General features: G+C 46.8%; 2 long non-coding RNA genes and 1 pseudogene across 3 annotated transcripts; 2 read left to right on the top strand and 1 right to left on the bottom strand.

Moving 5' to 3' along the window:
- Positions 1 to 2,960: 2,960 nt before the first annotated feature.
- LOC143675047 (uncharacterized) lies at positions 2,961 to 25,817 on the bottom strand. 2 transcript variants are annotated; one of them, XR_013171347.1, is made up of 4 exons: positions 25,692 to 25,817; positions 7,253 to 7,474; positions 6,711 to 7,120; positions 2,961 to 3,383 (listed from the first exon to the last, which is right to left on the bottom strand). It is a non-coding gene; the product is annotated as an uncharacterized LOC143675047 (long non-coding RNA). The 2 variants fall into 2 exon arrangements; XR_013171346.1 differs by lacking the exon at positions 25,692 to 25,817 and adding an exon at positions 13,445 to 13,968.
- On the top strand, positions 12,533 to 13,703 carry LOC143675048 (uncharacterized). Its single transcript, XR_013171348.1, has 2 exons — positions 12,533 to 12,776; positions 13,461 to 13,703. It is a non-coding gene; the product is annotated as an uncharacterized LOC143675048 (long non-coding RNA).
- LOC143675046 (sorting nexin-25 pseudogene) lies at positions 20,894 to 24,419 on the top strand (annotated as a pseudogene).
- Positions 25,818 to 25,919: the final 102 nt, after the last annotated feature.

The raw sequence follows: 25,919 nt of genomic DNA, 5'->3' as shown, positions 1-25,919 counted from the left end.
ACCGAACCGGGTCCTCTGGCATGGCAGACAAGCGTCCTTGCCTGCTGAGCCAATGTGGCCCAGGATCCTGTTTTTCAATCCATTCTGCCAGTCTATGTCTTTTGATTGGGGAATTTGGTCCATTAACATTTAGAGTTATTACTGTTTGGATAATATTTTCCTCTACCATTTTGGCTTTTGTATTATATATATCATATCTGACTTTCCTTCTTTCTACACTCTTCTCCATACCTCTCTCTTCTGTCTTTTTGTATCTGACTCTAGTGCTCCCTTTAGTATTTCTTGCAGAGCTGGTCTCTTGGTCACAAATTCTCTCAGTGACTTTTTGTCTGAGAATGTTTTAATTTCGCCCTCATTTTTGAAGGACAATTTTGCTGGATATAGGAGTCTTGGTTGGCAGTTTTTCTCTTTTAGTAATTTAAATATATGATCCCACTGTCTTCTAGATTCCATGGTTTCTGCTGAGAAATCTACACATAGTCTTATTGGGTTTCCCTTGTATGTGACAGATTGTTTTTCTCTTGCTGCTTTCAACATCCTCTCTTTCTCTTTGACCTCTGACATTCTAACTAGTAAGTGTCTTGGAGAACGCCTATTTGGGTCTAATCTCTTTGGGGTGCGCTGCACTTCTTGGATCTTTCCAAGACCAATTTTAGGTCTTTCATAAGAGTTGGGAAATTTTCAGTGATAATTTCTTCCATTAGTTTTTCTCCTCCTTTTCCCTTCTCTTCTCCTTCTGGGACACCCACAACACGTATATTTGTGCAGTTCATATTGTCCTTGAGTTCCCTGATACCCTGTTCAAATTTTCCCATTCTTTTCCCGATAGTTTCTGTTTCTTTTTGGAAATCAGATGTTCCATCCTCCAAATCACTAATTCTATCTTCTGTCTCTTTAAATCTATCATTGTAGGTATCCATTGTTTTTTCCATCTTTTCTACTTTATCCTTCAGTTCCATAAGCTCTGTGATTTGTTTTTTCAGTTTTTCTATTTCTTCTTTTTGTTCAGCCCATGTCTTCTTCATGTCCTCCCTCAATTTATCGATTTCTTTTTTGAAGAGGTTTTCCATTTCTGTTTGTATATTCAGCATTAGTTGTTTCAGCTCCTGTATCTCATTTGAACTATTGGTTTGTTCCTTTGACTGGGCCATATTTTCAATTTTCTGAGCCGTTATCTTCTGCTGGCGTCTGGGCATTTGATCAGATTTCCTTGGGTGTGGGACCTAGCTGGTTGAAAGATTTTTCTGTGAAATCTCTGGGTTCTGTTTTTCTTATCCTGCCCAGTAGGTGGCGCTCGTGGCACACATTTGTCTGCGGGTTCCACCAGTAAAAGGTGCTGTGGGTCCTTTAACTTTGGAAAACTCTTGCCATGGGGGAGGTTTGCCAGCCAAAGCGGCTTGGAAGAGTGCCAGCCGGCCCGGGGGTCCGAACGCAGGGAGGGTCGCCGGCCACCGCAGCCCGGGAGAGTGCACCGTTCCCAGCCGGACCGGGGAGTCACGTGTTTAGAAGGGACCACCCCCCCGGTCACCGTTCTCCGCAGTCTGGGGATTTCTGACCCAACTCTCTCATTTGGTCCGGGGGGCCTCGCGTGGTGGGGGCGCCAGCCGCTGCGGCCCAAGGGGACCGCCTGCCCAATTCTGCCAGCTGGCCTGGGAAGGAGGAAGGGAGGGACTCCGGCCGCTTGCCGTCCCGCCTGGGAAAGCCCACGCCCCTCGGCGATCTCACCGGAGCTGGTTCTCCCAGACAGTCAGCCGTTCCAGGATGGGGTACGCCGTCCCTTTGATCTCCGTCGTGCCTCCGGGAGTTGCTCTGTATCGTCTCCACTCCCCCAGTAGCTGTTCTGTGCTTCGCCTCCCACGCTGAGCTCTCCCTCAGTTTTGAAGGACAATATGTCTCGGTACAGAATTCTTGGCTGGAAGTCTTTCTCTTTCAAGATCTTGGATATAGCATACCACTGCCTTCTCACCTCCAGGGTGCTAGTTAAGTAGTCTGACGTCAGTCTTATTTGGTTTCCCTTGTGTGTAGTAGAATGTTTTTATTCTTGCCGCTTTCATGATTTTCTGCTTCTCTTCATCATTTGACTAACTAATTAGTTTGTGCCTTGGGAAAGGTCTATTTGGATTTATTCTGTTTGGAGTTCTTTGGGCTTCTTTGACTTGTATATTTATGTCCTTTATGAGGGCTGGGAAGTTTTCTCCCATTATATCCTCAACTACTCTTCCCAGCCCTTTACTCCTCTCTTCTCCTGGGATGCCAGTGATTCTTATATTTTTGTGCTTTGTTTTATCTATCATTTCCCTGAGTTCCCATTCCATTTTCTCCATTTTTTTTTTTTTTTTTTTTTTTGCCATTTGCTGTTTTGATTCTTCGAAGTCAATTATCCTGTCCTCTATATCACTTATTCTTTCTTCTGTCTCTTCAAATCTGGTGTATGTGCCTCTAGTATGTTTTTTTATTTGGTCCACAGAGTCTTTAATCGCTGTAATTTCTTCTATTTTTCTATTTATTCTTTCAAAATCCTCCTTATGCTCCTCTGCTGTCTTCTTGATCTCCTTTATGTCATTTGCTGTCCCAGCTATTAAGTAGAGTTGTATGAACATCTTTGATTAGTTGTTCCAACGTCTGTGTCTCCTCTGGTGTTTTAATCTGGTCATTCGGCAGGGCTATGTCTGTCTGCATTGTGATATGCTTAGTGATCTTCTGCTGTCTTCATGGCATGTAAATATCTTGGTTGATTTACTCTGGGAGTTGATCTCCTTCAGTAGTCTAAGGCCTTGTGTTTGTGGGATAGCTGTACAGCAGGGAGCAGGGCACGGGGTGGGGCACTCAGTGTAGTGATTTGTTTCAGGGCAGGTAGAGGCACAGGTTGTGGATGTTACACTGATACTTGCTGGAATTTCCCCAGAGAACAGGGGAGAAGAAGGGACGCCTCGCAAGAATAGGAAACAAGACACCAAAGATTACAGGAAAGTGGGGCCAGGGGACTCCTGCCCACCAAGAGCAAGAGTCCAGAATACACTGACGTCCACATATTTATTGTGCCCTTAAACAGGAACTGCCTTGGGCGTGTGATTAAAACAATTTTACTTTTGAATATCTGTCATGCTAGCAAAGCCACATTGTCTCTTTATTTTTGCCTCTCTGATGGTTCCTGTTTAACTTTTCTCAGTTTTTGGAGTCAACAATTCTAAGAACGTTGCGTCAGCAGCCTTCCACTCAGAGTTCCTATGCTCAGTGTTCTTGGTCTTTTGCCAATTTCCAGAGCCTTCATGCTTTGTCTCCAACATTTCCCCCTTCTTGTTTTTGCAAAGCAAGCATGACAGAGGTCAAAGCAGCAGTTCTGATTTTGTTGGCAAGATGATTGCAGGTGCTGATTCTGCAGACTGCGCACAAGAGAAACAGGGAAAAGATTAAAATTATACAAAACCCCAACGTTGATCTGCAGATAATTTTGAACCAAGAGGATTTAGGGTTTGAAAACCTTGAGCTATTTCACTCATTACTTCTGTCTCTTCCATTAAATGGGGGACATTCTTTTGCATTTCTAGTACTCTAGCTCCTAATTCATTAATGTCTAAAGTTAAATTATCCTGATGTCCTATTAAATGTCTTTTTATTTCCCATTTGTGCTGGTTTGAAAGGAAGTATGCCCCCTAAGAAAAGCCATGTTTTAATATAAGTCCCATTTCATAAAGGTAGAATAATCTCTATTCAATACTGTATGTTTGAAACTGTAATCAGATCATCTCCCTGGATGATGTGATTTAGTTAAGAGTGGTTGTTAAACTGGATTAAGGGATGACATGTCTCCACCCATTTGGGTCAGTCTTGATTGGTTTATTGGAGTCCTATAAAACAGGAAATCTTTTGGAGAATGAGAGATTCAGAGAGAGCAGAGAACGCTGCAGCACCACGAAGCAGAGAGTCCATCAGCCAGACCTTTGGAGATGAAGAAGGAAAACACCTCCTGGGGAGCTTCATGAAACAGGAAGCCAGGAGAAGAAGCTAGCAGATGATGCCGTGTTCACCATGTGACTTTCCAGCTGAGAGAGAAGCCCTGACTGTGTTCGCCATGTGCCTTCTCACTTGAGAGAGAAACCCTGAACTTCATCGGCCTTCTTGAACCAAGGTATCTTTCCCTGGATGACTTTGATTGGACATTTCTATAGACTTGTTTTAATTGGGACATTTTCTCAGCCTTAGAACTGTAAACTAGCAACTCATTAAAATTCCCCATTTTAAAAGCCATTCCGTTTCTGGTATATTGCATTCCGGCAGCTAGCAAACTAGAACACCATTGAATTTCTGATCTATTATAAGAATAAGGGGAGACCAAGAAGAAGCTATATTCCAATTGCAGAGCAAATGCTGTTGTAATTTAAGAGACTGTAATCCATCTCCCAACGTAATCACTGTTCAAGGTCACTGAGTCAAGCGTTAACCTCATGATCAATTTTTACTTGTCGACTCCATATTTTGCTTGCATTTTCATGCCATTTTTGCACCTATTCAGTAGTTTGAACTTCTTGTATTAGATGTATCCTGGCTACAGCTGCTGTGATTGTGAGAGCTTTAATGCCTAATATTACCATAATCAAGGCACCAATAAAACGTTTGGTCCTTTTAAGTACATATTATAAGGTATGGAGCAACACGTGCTTATCTGGGGATGACTCCCATGGTCAAGTTTGATTGACTGGAATCCATACTCCAAGGTGCCTTCTTAAAAGAAGAAATGTATTATTTCTGGAGTTAGAAAAATTAAGATGTGTAAATAATCGACAATCAGAAAATTGTGTTTCATATGTAAATGAATTGAAAAGAATTGTTCCTGTTAAAATAACATAAAGATTATTAACACAGGCTTGAACATATTCGGTTTGAATGACTGTAAGTTAAGAGAAAATGTTGAATTGGTGCTAGTATAATTCCCTTTCCAAATATAAATGGGATTTAAACTCATAGCTAATTTCTTTATTGCTGTCTGCTGAGGGCACGAATTAACAAATGGTGCCACAGCCACCATTCCCAATCCATGCCATAGTATTTTTTTGTGTGTGTGGCATTAGTACTTAACCCTAGAGTGTGATTATGGGGGACATCCCAGTGCAAGATTTTGGAACAGTTAGATTCAGTACTGCAGTTCTGAACTGTACACCCCTTAGGGGCCCAGTCCGTCACTCTTCCACAGGAATTGTTAAGGAGTATTGATTTCTGCTCCACATGACAGCCCACCCAGTGAATGTGTTCAGCCTCTGGTGTCCAAGTACTGGAAGTCTTACCCAGAGGCAAATCGTTAGGGATGGGTTTGGGTTTATTTAGTTCTAATTCCTGATAGGCAGAACTTAATCGTGAAAGGAAACGACATTTAGCTAATGAGTTATTCTTTTTTGGAGGGAAAGCTACCTATCCTGTGGTTTTAAATTGCAAACAAGGAGCCTTATTGTGGGAGGAAAGACATAAAGGAAAACCTTGAAAAGCCATCGTGGAAATCTTAAAATGTTTTCCTTCTTTGTTAATAAAGTTAGGAAGACAGAAATCAACCAGGGACCAGGGAGGTAAGAGGATCATTAATATAAACAGGTGTGTTTGGGTCTGTCCAAGTAACTGGTCTTAATAGTGGAGAATTTGGAATATAAATCCAATAAGTGTAGTTGCTGGCTGAAAACAACAACTAATGAAATGACATAGAAACTACATCGCTTGAGGGCACCCAGTTTGCTCCTTCCTACCATCCCACCAACCGCTTCCTCTGTGGCCACCAGCATGGCGATGAAATGTTGACGGGAGTTACAGAAGCATCAGCATCTTCTCTCACGGACGCTGCTGGTTGGTCCAGCTTCTTGAGCTGCCCCCACGACGGTAGGCTGGCTCGTTGAGGGCGGTGGGTAATGACACAACTTCTTTTTCAACTCAACGTCTCCATTCCTTCTGTTGGAGGAGTGACATCAAAGTGCTTTCTCCTCAGAGGGGTTCCGTTCACACAGTCCATGGCAAGGCTTAATGCTTCTTGATGGTATCCAAACGAAGGGCTTCCCGTCACCCTTGGAGACACCAGCTTATCCTTTAACCCATCCTGGTTTCCAGTTTTCACCATCTAAATCTTTCCACCATACTGGCTGCTCTATCAGCTCCTTTGTTCTATTCATGTTCCAGTGTCTTTCTGCAGCTGTTTCTTGACCTGTACCATGAATACTGAAAAAGTTCAAACTTAAAATGGCTTGATTACACTGCATTCTGGGGCCTAAGACCTACTCTTTCCCCCTTCTGTTTTAATATTTGATTCTTTAAAGGTTGATGAGCTCGCTCTATAATAGCTTGTCCTTGAGGATTGTAAGGAATCCCTGTGACATGTTTAGTATCCCATTTTGAAAAAAAATGCATTTTCTTAGAATTATAAGCAGGGTCGTTGTGAGTTTTAGTTTGTGGAGGAAGGCCCATGTGAGTGGAACACTGAATAAGTTGTTCTATAATATGCCTAGAGTTTCACCTGCCCATGGAGAAGCCACGTTGTATCCAGAATAATATCTACAGTAACATCACATGTGCTAATTTTCCAAAAAAGGAGATATGGGTGACATCTGTTCGCCATATTTCATTAGGTTTTAAACCTCTAGGATTAACACCTTCTGAAAAAGGAGATCTAATTAATGGTCCACAAGTGGAACAACGCTGAACTATTTGTTGAGCCCTGGTTAATTTATACTTACGTTGAGTCCTTTTGAATTGCAGTGAGTGAGGTCATGCCAGTTTTGAGAGTCCATTGTACCAATAAGTCATTTATCAATTTTTTCATTTCCTTTGGTTAGCTTTCCTGGCAATCTGGTATGAGATCATATGTGAACAACGTAAATTTTATGAGTATGTTTTTGAATACTATCTTAGAGTTGTTTGAATAGCTGACCAAGTTCTGATGAATCTGCGTTTAATGTTGCTGTTTCTATGTTATTAACTATCATTACTAAATATTGTGAATCAGCTACAATATTTAATGGTTCTGGCTGATCAATTAATAATTGAATAATAGCAGATAATTCTGCTTTTTGCACAGACTTATACGATGTTTGCCAAATTTTTGTATGGGGTCCATAATACCCAGCTTTTCCAGAACCATTAGCATCTGTAAAATAAAAATGAGCATTAATTAGAGGTGAGGTACTTACAATTTTTGGTAAAATCCATGCGATTAATTTTAAAAATTAGAATAATTTATTTTGGGGATAATGGTTATCAAGATCATTGATGTACTCACCTAGACCAATTTGCCAATTTACACTGTTTTGAAAAGCTCCATTAATTTGTTGTTTCGATAAAGGAACTATAATTTTATCAGGATCTTGGCCATTCAGTTGCCTTAATTGCATACGTCCAGCAAATGTTGCCCAATTTGTCTGTATATATGTTATAAATCTCTTTTGTTGGGAATGTGGAAGGCATATCTATTCTAAAATTCTTTCATTCTGGGTGAGAGTCCCTGTAGGGAAATGCAAAGAAGGAAACATAAGTAACTCCACAGGCACTTCCAGTTGGACCCTATGTAATTGTGCTGAATGCATATGCTCTTGAATCCATTCTAATTCCTCTTCAGCCTGCGGAGTTAATGTGCGAGGGCCATTTAGACTAGAATCTCCTTCTAAAGTGTCAGATAAATGATGTAATGCATAAGTAGGGATCCCCAAAGATGGCTGCAACCAATTAACGTCACCCAATAGTTTTTGAAAATCATTAAGGGTGTTTAAATGATCTCGTCTAATTTGGACCTTTTGTGGAGTAACAGTTTGACAATACATTAACTATACTACCTAAATATTTGTAAGGTTCAGTGTTTTGTATTTTATCAGGAGCTATTTGTAAACAGACTGATGAAAGTCTTTCCTGTGATTGTTCAAATAGATTTGCTAACTGTTCTTCTTTTTGTGTAGCTACTAAAATATCATCCATATAATGTACAATGTAAGCACACTCAAACTTTCCCTAAGGGGTTGTAAAGCTTGCCCAACGTACTCTGACACATAGTAGGACTATTTAGCATCCCTTGTGGCAAAACTTTCCACTGATACCTTTTAACAGGCTCTTTATGATTATATGTAGGGATGGTAAAGGCAAACATCTCCTTATCTTGTTCAGCTAAAGGTATAGTAAAAAAGCAATCCTTTAAATCTACTACAATAAACATCCAATTTTCAGGAATCACAGCCTGAGATGGTGGGCCTGGTTGTAAAACCCCCGTAGGTTGAATTACTGTGTTAACTTTTCTTAAATCTGTTAACATTCTCCACTTTCCTGGTTTCTTTTAAATGACAAACACAGGCGAGTTGCAAGGACTATTTGATTCTTCAATATGTCCTGCAGTTAATTGTTCCTCTCCAGTTGTCAGAGAGCCTGTAATTTTTCTTCAGTTAGGGGCCACTGCTCAACCCACACAGGCTCAGTAGATTTCCATGTTAAGAATATGGGTTGTGGTATTCCATCAGCAGTGGCCCCTATTATAAATTTGGGTCACCCAGACCGGCACGTGAAGTTTGTCCCTTTTCAAGAATATTAAAGTCCTGTCCGGTTTCCGTTTTACCCGGGCCTCTGTTTGGATTATATCCCGATAGATATAATTTCCCATTTGTTTTTCCCATAATGTTTTTCACTACTGGAGCTAAAAAAGGCATATTTGCATATTCTCCCCATTGTTCCAATAAATCGCGTCCCCAAAGATTGATGGCGATATTGAAGACACAAAGCTGAATTGGACTCTGGTAGAAGATGGCGGCTTAGTAAGACGCGCGGGTCTTAGTTCCTCCTCCAGAAAAGCAACTAAAGAAACAGAAACAATACGAAACAGCTCCCGGAGTCACGACAGAGACCAAAAAGACAGCATAACCCATTCTGGAACAGCTGAACGGGCAGGGAGAATCTGCTGCGGTGAGATACCCGAGGGGCGCGCGTTTCCCGGCCAGGGCGGCTGGCGACTGGGGTCCCCTCCACGCACGTGGCTCCCCGGTCTGACTGGGAACGTTGGATAGCGGGGCCCTCCCATCACGCTTGGCGTTTCGGGCCAGCTGGGCAATTAGGACCGGCACTCTCCCAAGCCGCGGCGGCCAGCCACGCGCGGTTTCCCGGCCGACTGCCGTGCAGACAGACGAGCGCCACGAGCGCCACCTACTGGGCAGGAAAAGAAAAACAGAGCCCAGAGATTTCACAGAAAAAGCTTTCAACCTGCTGGGTCCCACACCCAGGGAAATCTGATCAAATGCCCAGACACCAGCAGAAAATAATGGATGACGCTCGGAAAATTGAAGATATGGCCCAGTCAAAGGAACAAACCAATAGTTCAAATGAGATACAGGAGCTGAGACAACTAATGCTGAATATACGAACAGAAATGGAAAAATTCTTCAAAAACCAAATCAATAAATTGAGGGAGGACATGAAGAAGACATGGGCTGAACAAAAAGAAGAAATAGAAAATCTGAAAAAACAAATCACAGAACTTATGGGAGTGAAGGACAAAGAAGAAAAAATGGAAAAAACAATGGATACCTACAATGGTAGATCTAAAGAGACAGAAGCTACAATTAGTGAACTGGAGGATGGAACATCTGAATTCCAAAAAGAAACAGAAACTATAGGGAAAAGAATGGAAAAACTTGAGCAGGGGATCAGGGAACTGAATGACAATATGAAGTGCACAAATATACGTGTTGTGGGTGTCCCAGAAGGAGAAGAGAAGGGAAAAGGAGGAGAAAAACTAATGGAAGAAATTATCACTGAAAATTTCCCAACTCTTATGAAAGACCTAAAATTACAGATCCAAGAAATGCAGCGCACCCGAAAGAGAATAGACCCAAATAGGCGTTCTCCAAGACATTTAGTAGTTAGAATGTCAGAGGTCAAAGAGAAAGAGAGGATCTTGAAAGCAGCAAGAGAAAAACAATCTGTCACATACAAGGGAAACCCAATAAGACTATGTGTAGATTTCTCAGCAGAAACCATGGAAGCTAGAAGACAGTGGGATGATATATTTAAATTACTAAAAGAGAAAAACTGCCAACCAAGACTCCTATATCCAGCAAAATTGTCCTTCAAAAATGAAGGAGAAATTTAAAAATTTATAGACAAAAAGTCACTGAGAGAATTTGTGACCAAGAGACCAGCTCTGCAAGAAATACTAAAGGGAGCACTAGAGTCAGATACGAAAAGACAGAAGAGAGAGGTATGGAGTAAAGTGTAGAAAGAAGGAAAATCAGATATGATATATATAATACAAAAGCCAAAATGGTAGAGGAAAATATTATCCAAACAGTAATAATACTAAAAGTTAATGGACTGAATTTCCCAATCAAAAGACATAGAATGGCAGAATGGATTACGACCCAGCAATACCACTGCTAGGTATCTACTCAAGGGACTTAAGGGCAAAGACACAGACGGACATTTGCACACCAGTGTTTATAGCAGCATTATCTACAATTGCAAAGAGATGGAAACAGCCAAAATGTTCATCAACAGACGAGTGGCTAAACAAACTGTGGCGTATACCTACGATGGAATATTATGCAGCTTTAAGACAGACTAAACTTATGAAGCATGTAATAACATGGATGGACCTAGAGAACATTATGCTGAATGAGTCTAGCCCAAAACTAAAGGACAAATACTGTAAGGTCCCACTGATGTGAACTGACATTCGAGAATCAGCTTGGAATATATCATTGGTAACAGAGACCAGCAGGAGTTAGAAACAGGGTAAGATAATGGGTAATTGGAGCTGAAGGGATACAGACTGTGCAACAGGACTAGATACAAAAACTCAAAAATAGACAGCACAATAATACCTAATTGTAATGTAATTATGTTAAAACACTGAATGAAGCTGCACCTGAAATATGGTTTTTTGTTTGTTTGTGTGTGTGTTTGTATCTTTTGTTTTTGTTTTTTTTCTTTTTCCTTTATATATATATATATATTATTAGTATTATTATTTTAATTCTCTTCTCTATATTAACATTCTATATCTTTTTCTGCTGTTTTGCTAGTTCTTTTCCTAAATCGATGCAAATGTACTAAGAAATGATGATCATACATCTATGTGATGATACTAAGAATTACTGAGTGCATTTGTAGAATGGAATGATTTCTAAATGTTGTGTTAATTTCTTTTCTTTTTTTTGATTAATAAAAAAATTAAAAAAAAAAAAGGCTGAATTGTCCCTGTTTGACCTTCAGGCCCCAGACAAGACAGGATATTAACACTTTGTTGCGAGGTATTCACTGTCCCAATACCATGTAGTGGTTGTGTTCGAGTCTGCAAAGGCCAAGTACATTGCCAGTATTTTAAAGCAATAATTGTAATGCATGCACCAGTGTCATCCAAACCCTTGAATTCTTTTCCATTTATTTTTACTGTATATTCAGGCCTTTCTCTAGTTAGAAATTCTTGCAATAAACCTGACGAGCTCCTCTGCTTCCAAATCCTCCAGTTCTTTTATTTTTTTGAATTCCCCAATTTATGATATGGTAATATCAGTAATTGTGCGATTCTGTCTCCTACTATTTGATAAGGCCCTTGTGTAGATATCCTAAGTTGAATTCCGTCACGATAATCCTCATCAATGACAGCAGCGTGCACAAAAACACCTTTACCTGTGAGACTGCTTCTTCCCAGCATCAGCCCACAGTGCTCACAGGTATAGGACCATGTATTCTGGTTTGTGGTCGTTTAGGACTGACTTCTGGAGTTGACAGAATAGTCTCAGCTGAAGTTAAATCTACTGCGGCACTCCCGTTTGTTGCTGGGGACAAGTCTTGGATAGACGGCTGGAGCGAGTCTGGATTGGAAACTGCAGCTGCCCGATATTGTTTTGGCTGAGGCCCTGGGAGGGCCCTCTCACCCCATTTCCCCGTAATAGATTCCCTTCAATGTCCAATTTAGATCTGCATCGATTACTCCAATGGCACCCTTTTCCTACATTTTGGACACCTTCCCGGTGTTTTCTCTCCATATGCATCACCATTTATATTTTTCTCAGGTTTAGAATTTTTGTTTGGATAATTCCCATTTTTACAATCCTTTTTCATATGCCCATATTTTGCACACTGAAGACAAGCCCCTTTTCCTTGTCCTCTACGATTCATTCCAGCAATCGCCTCAGCGAGCATCTGCATTTTGTGTGGCTCAGACCCTGTATCTCTACACATCTTTAAGTAATCTTCTAAAACACCTCCTGCTGAAAGGATGGGTCTCAATGCTTTCTGACTTTCTGAATTAGCATTATCAAATGTTAATCTTTGCAGCAGTAAATCTCGTAATTCAACTTGAGACACTGATTTTTCAACATTACCTCTTAGTTGTGCAATAAAACCAATTCCCTATGTTCTTGCAGGATTTTTACAAAAGAGGGAGTGACTGGACTAGGAGGGGTTATTTGTTCCCAAGCCCTGATACAAGCCAAGCAAGTCTGAACAATGGCTGCATTGTTACATTGTAGCTGGGCTCCTGTTCCAGCCCAGGCTGCCGTTCCCCTAAGTGGCTGTGCTGTAATACTGACTCGGGTGGAGCATTGGCATTCCCAGCCGCCTGCTGATTGACTTGAGAGGCAGATAAAGCATATCCCAGTCCCGTGGAATTAGCCTTTCTGGTTGAGCTAAAGCCCTTAACAATCCTATCGTATAAGGTGAAGTTCCATGCTGTGCACAGGCAGTGGTGTCTGATTCCTTTAATATTTTGAAAGGAAGGGGCTCATGGATGAATTGCTGCTTTCCTTGGAGAGATTCTACATTGGGAGGTAATTGAGTTATTTCTACTGGAAACACATATGCTTCCGGATCCCCTTCAATGTGAGCTCTTCTAATACCTAAAGATATGGAGGATGTTTTAGGAACAACAAGCAATGTTTGTGTCTGTGTGGGGGGGAATTTTCTGGGGGCTCTAGGGGAGCGAAAGGCAGTGGCCGCAGGAATTGACCGCTAGGATCTGCAGGAATGCTGGGTATATAGGTTTGTATGGACCAACATTTCCATAGGAGGAAGAGGAGGAGATGCCTCATTTTGTAATGGCTGTTCTGTATTTAATGTCTTGGAGTTTTTCCCCCTTCTTTCTCCATGTCAGTACCACTTTCAGTTTCAGAGCTAGAACTATGCTGCAGCGGCTGTAAAGCAGTTGATACTCAATTACAGAGAAACCAAATAGAAACCGGCATAGGTTCTCCTTGCTTATATGCTCTTTTTAATTCCCTTATAACCTCATGCCACTGTTTAAGTTCAAGAGCGCCTCTCTCTGGCGGCCAGTAACAATGCTTTTGTACAAGTGAAAAAAGTTCCCTTATTTTAGCCCTTTTTACTTTAACACCATTAGCACGAAGCAAAGCATGCAGCAAAGTTTCATAGTCAGTATGCAGAGAATTAGTTTGCCCCATTTTAACCCTCATGGGCAAATTCCCAGAAGTAAACTCACCATTCTGTCCTTCCAGACGCTGACCCCCTCTGGGGCTGGGCGGCGCACCGTGAAATTCCCCAGTCCGGGGGAGCCTTCCTTCTGGTCTGCCGCCTGCCAGGATTTCCCCGGAGAACAGGGGAGCGGGAGGGGCGCCAAAGCCTACAGAAAAGGGGGGCCCGCCGAGAGCGAGTCCAGAAGCCACCGACGTCCACATATTTATTGTGCCCTTAAACAGGAACTGCCTTGGGCGTGTGATTAAAACAATTTTATTTCTGAATATCTGTCGTGCCTGCAAAGCCACGTTGTCTCTTTATTTTTGCCTCTCTGATGGTTCCTGCTCCACTTTTCTCAGACTTTGGGGTCAACAAGTCTAAGAACGTTGCGTCAGCAGCCTTCCACTCAGCAGAGCATGGCGTCCTACACTGGATGTTCTTGGTCCTCTGCCAGTCTCCAGGGCCTTCCTGCTTTGTCTCCAGCAGAGGCCTGGGCACGCCGGGGCCCACGAGGAGGCAGCTGTGCGGGGGCACCGGTCGCGGGGGTAACCCTGGAGTGCGTGGGGCGGAGGCACGGGGCCCTTGTGCGCATGCGTAGAGCGGTGGCGGCGCGTCCGCGTTCCGACTTTGTGGGTTGTGCGCATGCGTGGGCCTGGGCGTGTCTTAAAGGGATGCGCTGAGCTCAGGGAGGTGGGGGTGAGGCTGCGACACTATAGGTGCGGGGCCGGGTAGCCTAGGTATGGAGGTGAGTGACCACAGCCTTTACGTGCTGGCAACACCTGCAGGGAACAGGGAAGGGTGCAGGAGAGGTGGGCTGAGCTGCACTTGGGGTAGGATGTGGGGCAGGTACGTGCACTGGGGCCTGGTGGGGTGGGGGCACCTGGAGTCCAGGGAATGGGAGCAGGTGATGGCGTTCAGGTGTGGGGGGGTGTGGGGTGAATCCCCAGTCACAGGGCTGCACGGGTGAGGGTAGCGCCCAAATAACACGGCCTGGCTGACTTCCTAGACCCGCGCTCCCATCTGTGCACTCCCGTGGGCTCCGCGCCTCCACGCCAGGCTCCAGCTTTCTGAATCTCAGTTCCTCGGCCTCTGCAACCAGGGCTGCCCCATGTGGTGCAGAAGCTGTCCCAGGGCAGCCGCACTCCTGAATCACCACCTCAGTCGCCCTCCTGTCCCTTCTCTAACTTTTCTGTGGAGCAGGGCTAATCTTGAGCCACTCTATTCAGCCATCTTCCCAGAAGTCCCCCCAGTACCATGCTGCTTTGACCACTGTAGCTTTGTAATAAACTCTAAAGTCAGGAAATGTCAGTGCGCCAACATCATCCTTCTTTTTCAAGCTGGCTTTGTCTATTCAGGGCCCCTTACACTGCCAAAGAAATCTGAGGATTGTTTTTTCCATTTCTACAAGGTGGGCTGCTGAAGTTTTTATTGGGGTTGCATTGAATTTGTGAATTATTTTGGATAGACTTGACATCTTAACAATATTTAGTCTTCAAATCCATGAGCCATTTATTTTGGTCTTAATTTCTCTTAGCAAAGTTCTATCACTTTCTGTGTATAGGCTCTTTACATCCTCAGTTAAATTTACTCCTAGATATTTTATTCTTTTAGTTGTTATTATAAATGGATTTTTTTTTCTGATTTTCTTCTCAGATTGCTCATTCCTAGTGTACAGAAACCCTCCACGTTTTACATGCTGATCTTGTATCCCGCCATTTTGGTGATTTCATTTACAAGCTCTGGTAACTTTGTTGTAAACTTTTCAGGACTTTCTCTATATAGGATCATGTCATCTGCAAATAGTAAAAGTTTTACTTCTTCCTTTCCAATTTGGAGGGCTTTTGTTTCTTTTTCTTGCCTGACTGACCAGGCAAGAAAACTTCCAGTACAATGGTGAATACCAGTGGTGACAGTGGGCGTCCTTGTCTTGTTCCAGATCTTAGAGGGAGAGTTTTCAGTCTTTCACCACCGAGTATGGTGTTAGCTGTAGGCTTTTCATATATGACCTTTATCCCACTGAGTAAGTTTTCTCCAATTTATATTTTTCTAAGTGTTTTTATCAAGAAAGGATGCTGGATTTTGTTGAATGCCTTTTCTGTGTCAATTGAGATGAACATGTGGTTTTCCCCCTTGGTTCTGTTAATGTGGTATATTGCATCGTGTTCTAGTTTGCAAGCAGCCATAACGCGATATACCAGAACTGGAATGGCTTTTAAAAAGGGGAAATTAATAAGTTCCAAGTTTACAGTTCCCAATTAAATTGGAAAATGTCCCAATTAAAGCAAGTCTGTAAAAATGTCCAAATTAAGGCACCAAGAGATTACCTTCACTCAAAAAAGGCCGATGACGTTCAGGGTTTCTCTCTCAACTGGAAAGGCACAAGGCAAACATGGCGACCTCTGCTAGCTTCCTCTCCAGGCTTCTTGTTTCATGAAGCTCCCCTGGGGCGTTTTCCTTCTTCATCTGCAAAGGTTTCTGGCTGCGTGGGCTCTTGTGGCTCTCAAAAGCAGCTCCCTCAAAAATGTTTCCTCTGTTAAAGGATTCAGTAAACTAATCAAAACCCACCTGGAATGTGTGGAGTCACATCTCCCTCTGATCAAAGGTTAATACCCACAACTGGGTGAGTCACATCTCCATGGAGATAATCCAATCAAAAGATTCCAACCTACAGATTGAATAAGGATTAAAAAGAAACAGTTGTTCCCAAGAGATTGGATCAGGATTAAAATATGGCTTTTCTACACAATGGGAGACAATATTTGGAAACGACATATCAGATGAAGGTCTAGTATCCAGAATTTATAAAGAGATTGTTCAACTCAACAACAAAAAGACAGCCAACCCAATTACAAAATGGGAAAAAGACTTGAACAGACACCTACCAGAAGAAGAAATACGGATGGCCAAGAGGCACATGAAGAGATGCTCAATGTCCCTGGCCATTAGAGAAATGCAAATCAAAACCACAATGAGATATCATCTCACACCCACCAGAATGGCCATTATCAACAAAACAGAAAATGACAAGTGCTGGAGAGGATGCGGAGAAAGAGGCACACTTATCCACTGTTGGTGGGAATGTCAAAGGGTGCAACCACTGTGGAAGGCAGTTTGGCGGTTCCTCAAAAAACTGAATATAGAATTGCCCTACGACCCAGCAATACCATTGCTGGGAATCTACTCAAAGGACTTAAGGGCAAAGACACAAACGGACATTTGCACACCAATGTTTATAGCAGCGTTATTTACAATTGCAAAGAGATGGAAACAGCCAAAATGTCCATCAACAGAAGAGTGGCTAAACAAACTGTGGTATATACATACAATGGAATATTATGCAGCTTTAAGACAGGATAAACTTATGAAGCATGTAATAACATGGATGGACCTAGAGAACATTATGCTGAGTGAGTCTAGCCAAAAACTAAAGGACAAATACTGTATGGTCCCACTGATGTGAACGGACATTTGAGAATAAACTTGAAATATGTCATTGGTAACAGAGTTCAGCAGGAGTTAGAAACAGGGTAAGACAATGGGTAATTGAAGCTGAAGGGATACAGACTGTGCAACAGGACTAGATACAAAAACTCAAAAATGGACAGCACAATAATACCTAATCGTAAAGTAATCATGTTAAAACACTGAATGAAGCTGCATCTGAGCCATAGGGTTTTTTTTTTTTTTTTTTACTATTATTACTACTTTTATTTCTTTTCTCTATATTAACATTTTATATCTTTTTCTGTTGTGTTGCTAGTTCCTCTAAACCGATGCAAATGTACTAAGAAACGATGATCATGCATCTATGTGATGATGTTAAGAATTACTGATTGCATATGTAGAATGGTATGATTTCTAAATATTGTGTTAATTTCTTTTTTTTTTTCTTTCCGTTAATAAAAAAATAAAAAAAAAAACATAAAATATGGCTTTTCTAGAGAACATAATCCTTTCAAACCAGCACACGCGGATTGATTTTCTTATGTGGACCGCCCTTCCATAACTTGGATGCATCCCACTTGGTCATGGCATATAATTCCTTTAATGTGCTGTTGGATTCGATTGCTAGTATTTTGTGGAGGATTTTTGCATCCCTATTCATAAAGTATACTGGTCTGTAAATTTTCTTCTCTTTGTGTCTTTATTTGGCCTTGGTGTTATGGTGATGTTGGCCTTATAGAATTAGGTAGGTGGTGTTCCTTCCTGTTTTGGTTTGTGAAAGCTGGAATGTGATATATCAGAAATGGGTTGGCCTTTTCAATGGGAATTTATTAGTTTATAAATGAACAGTTCTAAGGCTGTGAAAATGACCAAATTAAGGTATCAAGAGGAAGATACCGTCTCAGGGAAAGGCTGCTGGCATCCAGGGTCCTCTGTCATGTGGGAAGGCCTGGGGCCAGTCTGCTGCTCCTCCCCTCTGGGGTCCTGGTCTCAGTGACTCTCTCTCAGCTCCCGTGGCCCCTGCCTTGTTTCTCCTGACGTGCTTCTCTCTAAACTCCCTGGACTTTTCCCATCTTCTATCTTCTTATAAAGGGCTCCAGTAAGGGATTCAGTCCCACCTTGATTGGGCAGAGTCACATCTCCACGGAAACAACCTAACAACAGGTGCCACCCACAGCAGATCTGCACGCGCAGGGTGGAGTAAAAGCATGGAGGTCTGCGTCTTAGTCTCACAATTTTTGAAATTTCTTATATTTCAGTGTTTTCCCCTTTCGTTATTTTTTATTTTCTGTGTTTATGCTTTCTTTTTATCTTGAGATCAGTGGCTTGTCTACTTTTTTTTTTTTTTTTTTTTTTTTAAAGGAAAGACAGAGAGAAGGAAGGAAGGATAGAAGGAAGGAAGGAAGGAAGGGAAACATTTTTAAACATTTTCTTGTTTTATTGTATTCTGTTTCTCCGTTTTTTTTGTTACATGGGCTGGGGCCGGGAATCGAACCGAGGTCCTCCGGCATAGCAGGCAAGCACTTTGCCCGCTGAGCCACCGCGGCCCGCCGGCTTGTCTACTTTTTAATTGAAACATTCTGGGGTGGGCCACAGCAGCGCATTAGGCAGAGTTCTCGCCTGCCATGCCGGAGACCTGGGTTTGATTCCTGGCACTTGCCCATGCAAAAAAAAAAAGCATTCTGTCTATCTTGCTGTTTTCTACTTTATTGATCTCTACTTTTATTTTTATTATTTCCTACATCACAGTCCCAGGTTTCTGCTGAAATTTTCTTTTTCATTAGTTTTTTAAGATACTGATAGTAATCTTTTAGTCTTTTTTTTTTTTTTTATAAAACGGAAGGCCATAAAAGCCTGAACTCTTCATTTCACAGGCTTTATTTCTGATTCTCTCTCCTGCCAGAATTTAAGATTTTCAGAGTCGACAAATACAGTGTTCAAACTTTCCAGCCCTACAAAAGGGGGCCCCAGGGCCTGGAGAGGTCAGACTGTTTTCTGGTGATAAGGGGGGCAGGGCTTTCCCCGCAGAAGCCGGTGTCCAGTGCGCTCAGCTCGCCATCATCTGCACACCTTTCCTACGGCCTCTAACCTCAGACGGACAATCCCAAGGGGTTCGCGTCCAGAGCCACCGCGGGGAGAGGGAGCAGTTTCAGAGGCACCGCCCGACCCTTTTCTTTTTCTTTGTATGCTATATGGCAGGGGTCACATTTCATTCTCCTGAGTGTGCATACCCCGTTATCGCAGCGCCGTTAGTTGAACGTTTTTTAATTGTGGAGTGCACAGTCCGGTCACGGAGCCCGGGTCTCCCTGGCAGGCCAGAATGCTACCCCCGAACCACCCGTGCGCCGCAGCCGTGCCCTTCCGAGTCGGCTAAAAGGATTTCTAATGCGGTTTAACGCGAGGACGTGTGCACACGCGGTTCGTGGGTCCTGGGCTGGCTGGACTCTCCCCGTGCGGCGAAGGCGCTCGTGCTGGGAGAAGCCGGCCCTCCCCGGGCGCGGGAATGGCCTTTTCTTCTCGTTCTTGCCCACGAGAAACCGAGTCCACGTCTACCTCCAAGAACGCCTTTCCCCACTGTGACCAGCGGGGCCCTAGTCCAGCCGCCGCGGCCACACGCCCACTCCTGGTGCCCGGTTGGTTTCACAAAGGCCGGGCGGAGGGGGCTCGCCCTTTGCCGGAGGCCAGGCCCTTGGGCCCCGTCCCGCGTCCAGGGCGGAAGGGCCTGTGGGCCCCGCGTGCGGCGCTGCGGGAGGAGGCGGCCGAGTGGGCAGCACCGGCAGCGCCTGGCCCAGCGCCTCCGTGGGCTTCGGGCAGCCGGGAGGGCCGGATCCTGCCTCGGGGAGAGGAGCGGCCGGGAGGGAAGGCTGCGGAGGGACAGCCGCCCAGGGGCTCCCGGAGGGCAGGCGGGGAGACGGTCGTCCACGCCCGCGAACGTGCTCCCAGGCCAGCTGGCGTGCGTGGTGCCTGCCCGGGCGGCAGCCTTGGCACCGCGCACGCACCCGCCCACACCCCACGCACGCGTCCGCACCCCACGCGTCCGTACCCACGCGCCCGCACGCGCCTTGTGTCCCTAGCTGCCCGGCTCTGGCCTTGGGCCGCAGCGCCCGGGTAGGGGCCTTCCACGTTAATCACTGGGCACAGCACCCTCCTCCGTGGGCTCCTCTCGTGCCTTGGGGCATCCTCGTCCTCATCCGTTTTTCTGTTTCGATGCCTGACAGTTTTTATTTGGATGTTAGAAATTGTGTATAAAAATGTAGAGACTGCATGACGTGGGGGGGGGGGGGGTGTCTTTCTAAGACAAAGTGTTCCCGGGGCCCGCGGGACCCCTTAAAGCCGCTGGCCCCCCAGCCTCCTGGTTGCTGGTCTGTCACCCCAGGAGTCAGCAAATGGAGCGGGTGGGGGACGCGTGCGGGGGCGGTGCGGGGTGTGGCGGGGTGGGGAGAACTAGCCCAGCAGACATTAAGGAGAGCTTAGGGTATGTAGTAGGGAACCAAAACTAAGAGAGGGAAGCAATCCACACCAAACAGCCAATGCAGGAATCAGAAGAAAAGTGTGTTTTTTTAAATCTAAAAATTAATCTAAAATGAGAAAAATGCATTTATAAAATGATTTTGTGGAACAAGAGCTCAGAAAAATAAAAAACGTGAGCCTAACTGGTCCACAGAAGGGATGGAGGTTAAGTTAAGGAAATTTCCCTCAAAAAGGAGGTGGCCACCAGGTAAGACTCAGGGGGGTCCCGGACGGCCAACATCGGAGCAACTGGGATTCTGTGGAGAGAGCAGAGGAGGAATGGGATAAAATAAAATTTCTAAACTTCGCAGAGAAAGTTCCAAAGCCCGAGGGCGCCTCTGGAATGGGGGAAACGGCCCTGGCTCGCGCCGCGAAGGAAAGGCCGGCTCCGATCAAAAGGGAAGGCCTTACAAACTTCCGGAGGGCCAGCGTGTCACAAAGGAGACGGGTCACAATGGCCCAGAGGCCCGGCTCCCTGGGCGCCCGGTCGGGCAGCTGGGGGGCCCCGCGCGCGCCGGGGTGGCCGCCAAGGGGCGGGCGGCAGCTGCCGGAACCCTGCGCCCCGTGGGTGGCCGTCCAGGAGCGCCGGGAGCCGGTGGGGCAGGAGATGGGCCTGCAGGAAGCAGCATGAGCCACGAAGTTCCCGACAGCAGCGGCGTCCCGGGCGAGCGGCGGCCCGAGTCCCGGCAGGATGCGGAGGCGGCGGGGCCCGGGCGCCCGGGCGCGGGGGCCTGGCGGGCGCTGGGGGCTGCTGTGGTGGCGGCCCTCGCCGCCGTGTCCCTCTCCTGCTGGCAGGCGGCGGGCGGCGCGGGGCCGTGGGCCCTGGTGCTTGGGCTCGGCCTGCGCCTGGTCTGCGCCGCGGCCGCCTTCCTATTGGGGACCCTGTTGGCCCTCGTGGGCCGGAGCCGCCGCGCCCCGCCGCCCGCCTTCCCCGCCGCCTGGGCTGCCCGCCGCCCGCCGGCGCGTCCCGCGTGCCGAGGCCCGGAGTCGGTGCCGGCTGGAAGGGCGGTGATTTCGCAGAGCCTGGACAGGGCGCTGAAGGAGGTGTTGGACTACGGCTATCGCGACTACGTGCTGCCCTGGGCCGGCGGCCTCAGCAGGGGCGAGGGGCGGCTCTACCACCTGCTGGCTGCCGCTTTCTGGGACGTGGCCGAGCAGCTGCGCGCCAGGCTGAGCCGCGTGGACGTGGCCAGGGTGGTGTGCGCCGACGTGGCGAGGGCGCTGCTCGCTCACTTCTGCGACCTGAAAGTGGCCAACAAGGCGCGGGAGGAGCGGCCGCGGCCTTTCGTGCTACACGCGAGCCTGCGGAGCGTCGCCGAGGAGGCCCGGTTCCTGCAGGCGTGTGCCCGGGTGCTGGCCCTCTGCCTCCTCCCCTCCAAGTATGCCCGCTCCCTCAGCTTGCGACTGGTGCTCGCCGAAGTCCTCTCCACCAAAGTCCTGAAGCCGGTGGTGGAGCTGCTGAGTGACCCGGATTACATCAACCAGACGCTACTGGAGCACCTGGAGCGCAGGGAGCAGCTGGAGCAGCTGGAGGGCAGGGAGCAGGCCGAGGCGCTGTGCAAAAGGGCCGGCACTTGTACACCTGCGCAAGAGGGCTTCCTCCAGCTGATCAACAGCAGCTCGGACGTGAGGTTCCTGCAGCAACTAAGGAATCAAATTGTGATGGAAATCACCCAGGTGGGGCCGCAGCTGAAGAGGTCCAAGGGTAAGGAGGCCGCCGCCAAGGCCGACCCACCGGGTGCCAGGAGCTTGAAGAGGCACCTTGCCCAGCTGACAGTGGCCAAGAAGCAGTGCGAGAAGAGAATCTGGCTCTTGGGCGGCCGCGCCGAGGACCCCCCCGAGGCGGGGGCATCAGAACAGGGGGCCCCCCAGGCTGCCCCTCCACTGGAGGCCACCCTAGTCAACACAAGCCACCGGGAGCGCTTTCGAATGTACATGGAAAGGCTGGACAAGGGAGCGCTGATTAGTTTTTGGGAGTCTGTGGAGTATTTAAAGAACGCGAACAAGAAGGAGATTCCACAAAGGGTGGGTGAGATTTATCAGAATTACTTTGTGAAGAGCCAGGAAATATCTGTGGAAAAATCACTTTACAAGGAAATCCAGCAATGCCTTGTGGGAACGAAGGGCATTGAGGTGCTGTGCAAAATCCAGGGGGACGTCTGCGCGACCCTAAAGGACAGATATTACCCTTCCTTTATCGCCAGCGACCTGTATGAGAAGCTGATGACCAAAGAGGAACAAAAAGGTGCCTCCCCGTTGGCTTCCAACAGGGATGAAAAGGGCCGCGGGGGCGAGCGTCCCCAGGGCACCAAGGATGAGGGAGAAGCCAGCTCTGCTGTAAAAAAACCACGAGAACTAAATGAGAAACTTGAGTATGCAAGGCAAGCTCTGAATTCTATCCGAAATGCACCAAAATCTGACAAGAAGACCGCCTCCAAGCTGAAGGAGGAAATAGCCCTAATGCGGAGGGAGCGTGAGGACCTGCAGCGCGCAGCGGGCCAAGCCCTGAGCAGCGGGAACCCGGGCACGTGGCAGGCCTCTGTGGCCAGTGGCCAGGTCTCTGAGGAGGACGGGGAGCAGGTGCCCTGCTACCTGGTCACGGTACGCGCCCCAGCCCTGGAGGCAGCTGGCGCCCAGCGCTGGACAGTGCCCAGGAGGCTTAGCGAGTTCCAGCACTTACATCGGGAACTTAGTGGGTGCTTTCCCTCTTTAAAAAAGGTTCAGGTGCCTTCTCTCAGCAAGCTGCCCTTCAAATCTATAGATCAAAAGTTTCTGGAAAAGTCCGCCAATCAGTTAAACCAGTTTTTACGGACTCTGCTTTCAGATGAAAGACTGGGCCAGAGTGAAGCACTGAATGCCTTTTTGAGCCCTTCGCCTGACTACCTCAGGGTGCGTGGGAAAAAGCCCACCTTCTCCTTAGCTTCATTTCTGGAAAGACTGCCTCGGGACTTCTTCTCCCACCGGGAGGAGGAGGCCGAAGAGGACAGCGACCTGTGGGATGATGGCGATGATGTGGACGGGAAGCCAGATGCCTTGGCGGAGACGTGCTTCCTGCTGATCGGGGAGATCTTTGAGCTCCGGGGAATGTTTAAGTGGGTGCGAAGAACATTGATCGCTCTGGTTCAGGTCACTTTTGGAAGAACCATCAACAGGCAGATCCGGGATACAGTGAACTGGGTCTTCAGTGAAGAGATGTTGGTTTACTACATCAGCGTTTTCCGGGACGCTTTTTGGCCGGATGGAAAACTGGCACCACCGACCCCGAGCAGAAGCAAAGAGCAGGGGCGGGAGACAAAAGAGCGAGCCCGGCGGAAGCTGCTGGACAACATCCCCGATGTGCTTCAGAGCCTCGTTGGGCAGCAAAATGCCCGCCAGGGTATCATAAAAATATTCAATGCACTGCAAGAAGCCCGAGCCAATAAGCATCTGTTACATGTGCTGCTGGAGCTGTTGCTCCGTGAACTGTGCCCCGAACTGAGGACGCATCTCGATGAACTTAAAGCTGGCCGGGTTTGAGACTGCACAAACAAAACACAGAGAAGCAGCTGGGTGATAGCAGGAAACACTGGCCTCTTTCCACCCAGGGCCTGACTGGCAGCCAGACGGATTTTTATTTTAGTTACCTTCCTGCAGTTTTGCGTGAAGTGAGCAGCACTGGGTAGGTGGGGAGGGGCAGGGGTGTGTGTGTGTCCTTGATGCTGGAGTAGGCAACTGAGAAAAAAAAATCCTGTTAATGATTCTTATTTAAATAGTAATATAGATACTTTAAAGTTAAATATACTGCTTGAAATACAGATTTAATATGTGATAAGACCGAAGGAAATATTTTAAACACTTATGAAAAGTTCTGTTTTAAAATGACGAACTATGAATATCGTACAGTTAATTTCCTCACTGAGGACTCTGAACTTTCCCATATTCTTTCATGTGTATCAAACACTGTCATGCAATGGTTTGTGCATTTATTGTGAAACTTTCATTGTCTTTATCTTTGCCAAAGATTTCCCATAGTTTGTAGCAATAAAATAGAAAAATGAAAAATGAAAGACTCAGAATGGCTTTGGATTTCTCAAGAGCACCCCTGCAAGCTAAAACAACAAATGATGGCTTCATACATTTATAGGGAAATTTTTCCAACCTAGAATTCTATACTCAGCCAAACTACTGACATGAGATGAAGGTAGAATAAACATTTTTCACACATGGACCCTTTTCCAGATAGCTACCAGAGGATGTACTTCAGCAAAATGAGAGAATAATCCAAGAAAGACGACCAGGATCCCAGGGATTCCAACACTGCAGAAAGGCAAAAGGAATCAGATGAAAAGCTCTGGGCGACAGGTGTGCAGTAAGGTTCAAAAGCAGTCAGCTAGGACCGGAGCAGGACAGAGGACACTGGGAGAGAGGGGTCTTCAGGAATTAAATAGAACTGACGCGTCTGAGGGTTTTGAGAGTATAATTGAGGGACCTGTCGAAGAGGTTGGAGTGTTTATTTAAAAAAAAAAGCCGCGGGTTAGTAAAAAACTAAGCACAAGAAAAACACTAGGCGTTATTCACTCGAGAGAGAAACACAAAGGCTGCAGAGGGACGGAGGACGGCTCTGATGCAGAGGCGGCGGACAGGCTCGACCGTGACAGCTGGCGAGGTGGCGTGACCGATGGCGGGCACCGGTGGGACGCGACAATTTGGAAAGCCAAGACGTCGTGGCCTCGCCGGGCAGTCCGTGGAGATGTCCAAAAGTTAACAAATCGAAAACCAGCAATCTGTTACTTAGAAACACCCGCCGAGGAAGCAGACGCGTTGGAAGGAGGTGCCTCGGGGGTGCAGCGATTGGCTGGGAGAACGCGGCAGGGGACACTGCTGCTTTTCATTATAAATCTTCAGCTCTGCGCGAATTCGAAGTACTTACTGGCAGTACTTCGGTTTTAAAGCAAGTCAGATCAAAATAGTCGGCTGTAGTTAGGTCTCATCCCCGCACCCCTGGGAGCCCCGCCCATGGCCCCGAGACGGGCGTCCTTCCCGCACCCACCAGCCCGGGTCCGATGCGCCACAGCTCCGTCTCCGAGGCAACGGGATGCGTCCTCGGGACCTACTGTGCGCAGGCGCCGAGCGCTCCGCACCCGGCTGCGCCACGTAGGGCAGGACTGAGGCCCCGCCTCCTGACGCACTACCGGTGCCCGACCCCCCACCCCCACCCCCGTCGCCGCCCTCGACTTCTCCGTGGCCGGCTCGCGTCCTGGACTGACCTAGTGTCCCCCCCCCGGGCCCCGGCTCAGCGGCCGGGCGCTCCCCGGCGACGGGCCTGGAACGTGTCGCACCTGGTCAAAGCACAGACACTTTCGCGGCTCTCATCTTTGCAGCGCCTCCTCAGGGACTTGCGTCCCCTCTCGGCGCCGGGACCCGTGCCCGGGGGCCGCGAGAACCCGGGTCCTGGCGCGCCCCCTGCAGCCTGCCTGCGCCGCTGCCGCCGCTGCCGCCGCGGGGCCTCCTGGGAGTTGTGGTCCGGGCTTGCCCCCCGCCCCTGGCGCGGGCCTACTGCGAACTAC

The sequence above is a fragment of the Tamandua tetradactyla genome, chromosome 2 (assembly GCF_023851605.1).
Source record: "Tamandua tetradactyla isolate mTamTet1 chromosome 2, mTamTet1.pri, whole genome shotgun sequence".
Classification (NCBI taxonomy): Eukaryota; Metazoa; Chordata; class Mammalia; order Pilosa; family Myrmecophagidae; genus Tamandua; species Tamandua tetradactyla.
The sequence above is the reverse complement of the archived record's forward strand: the minus strand, read 5'-3'. Positions and strand labels throughout refer to the sequence as shown.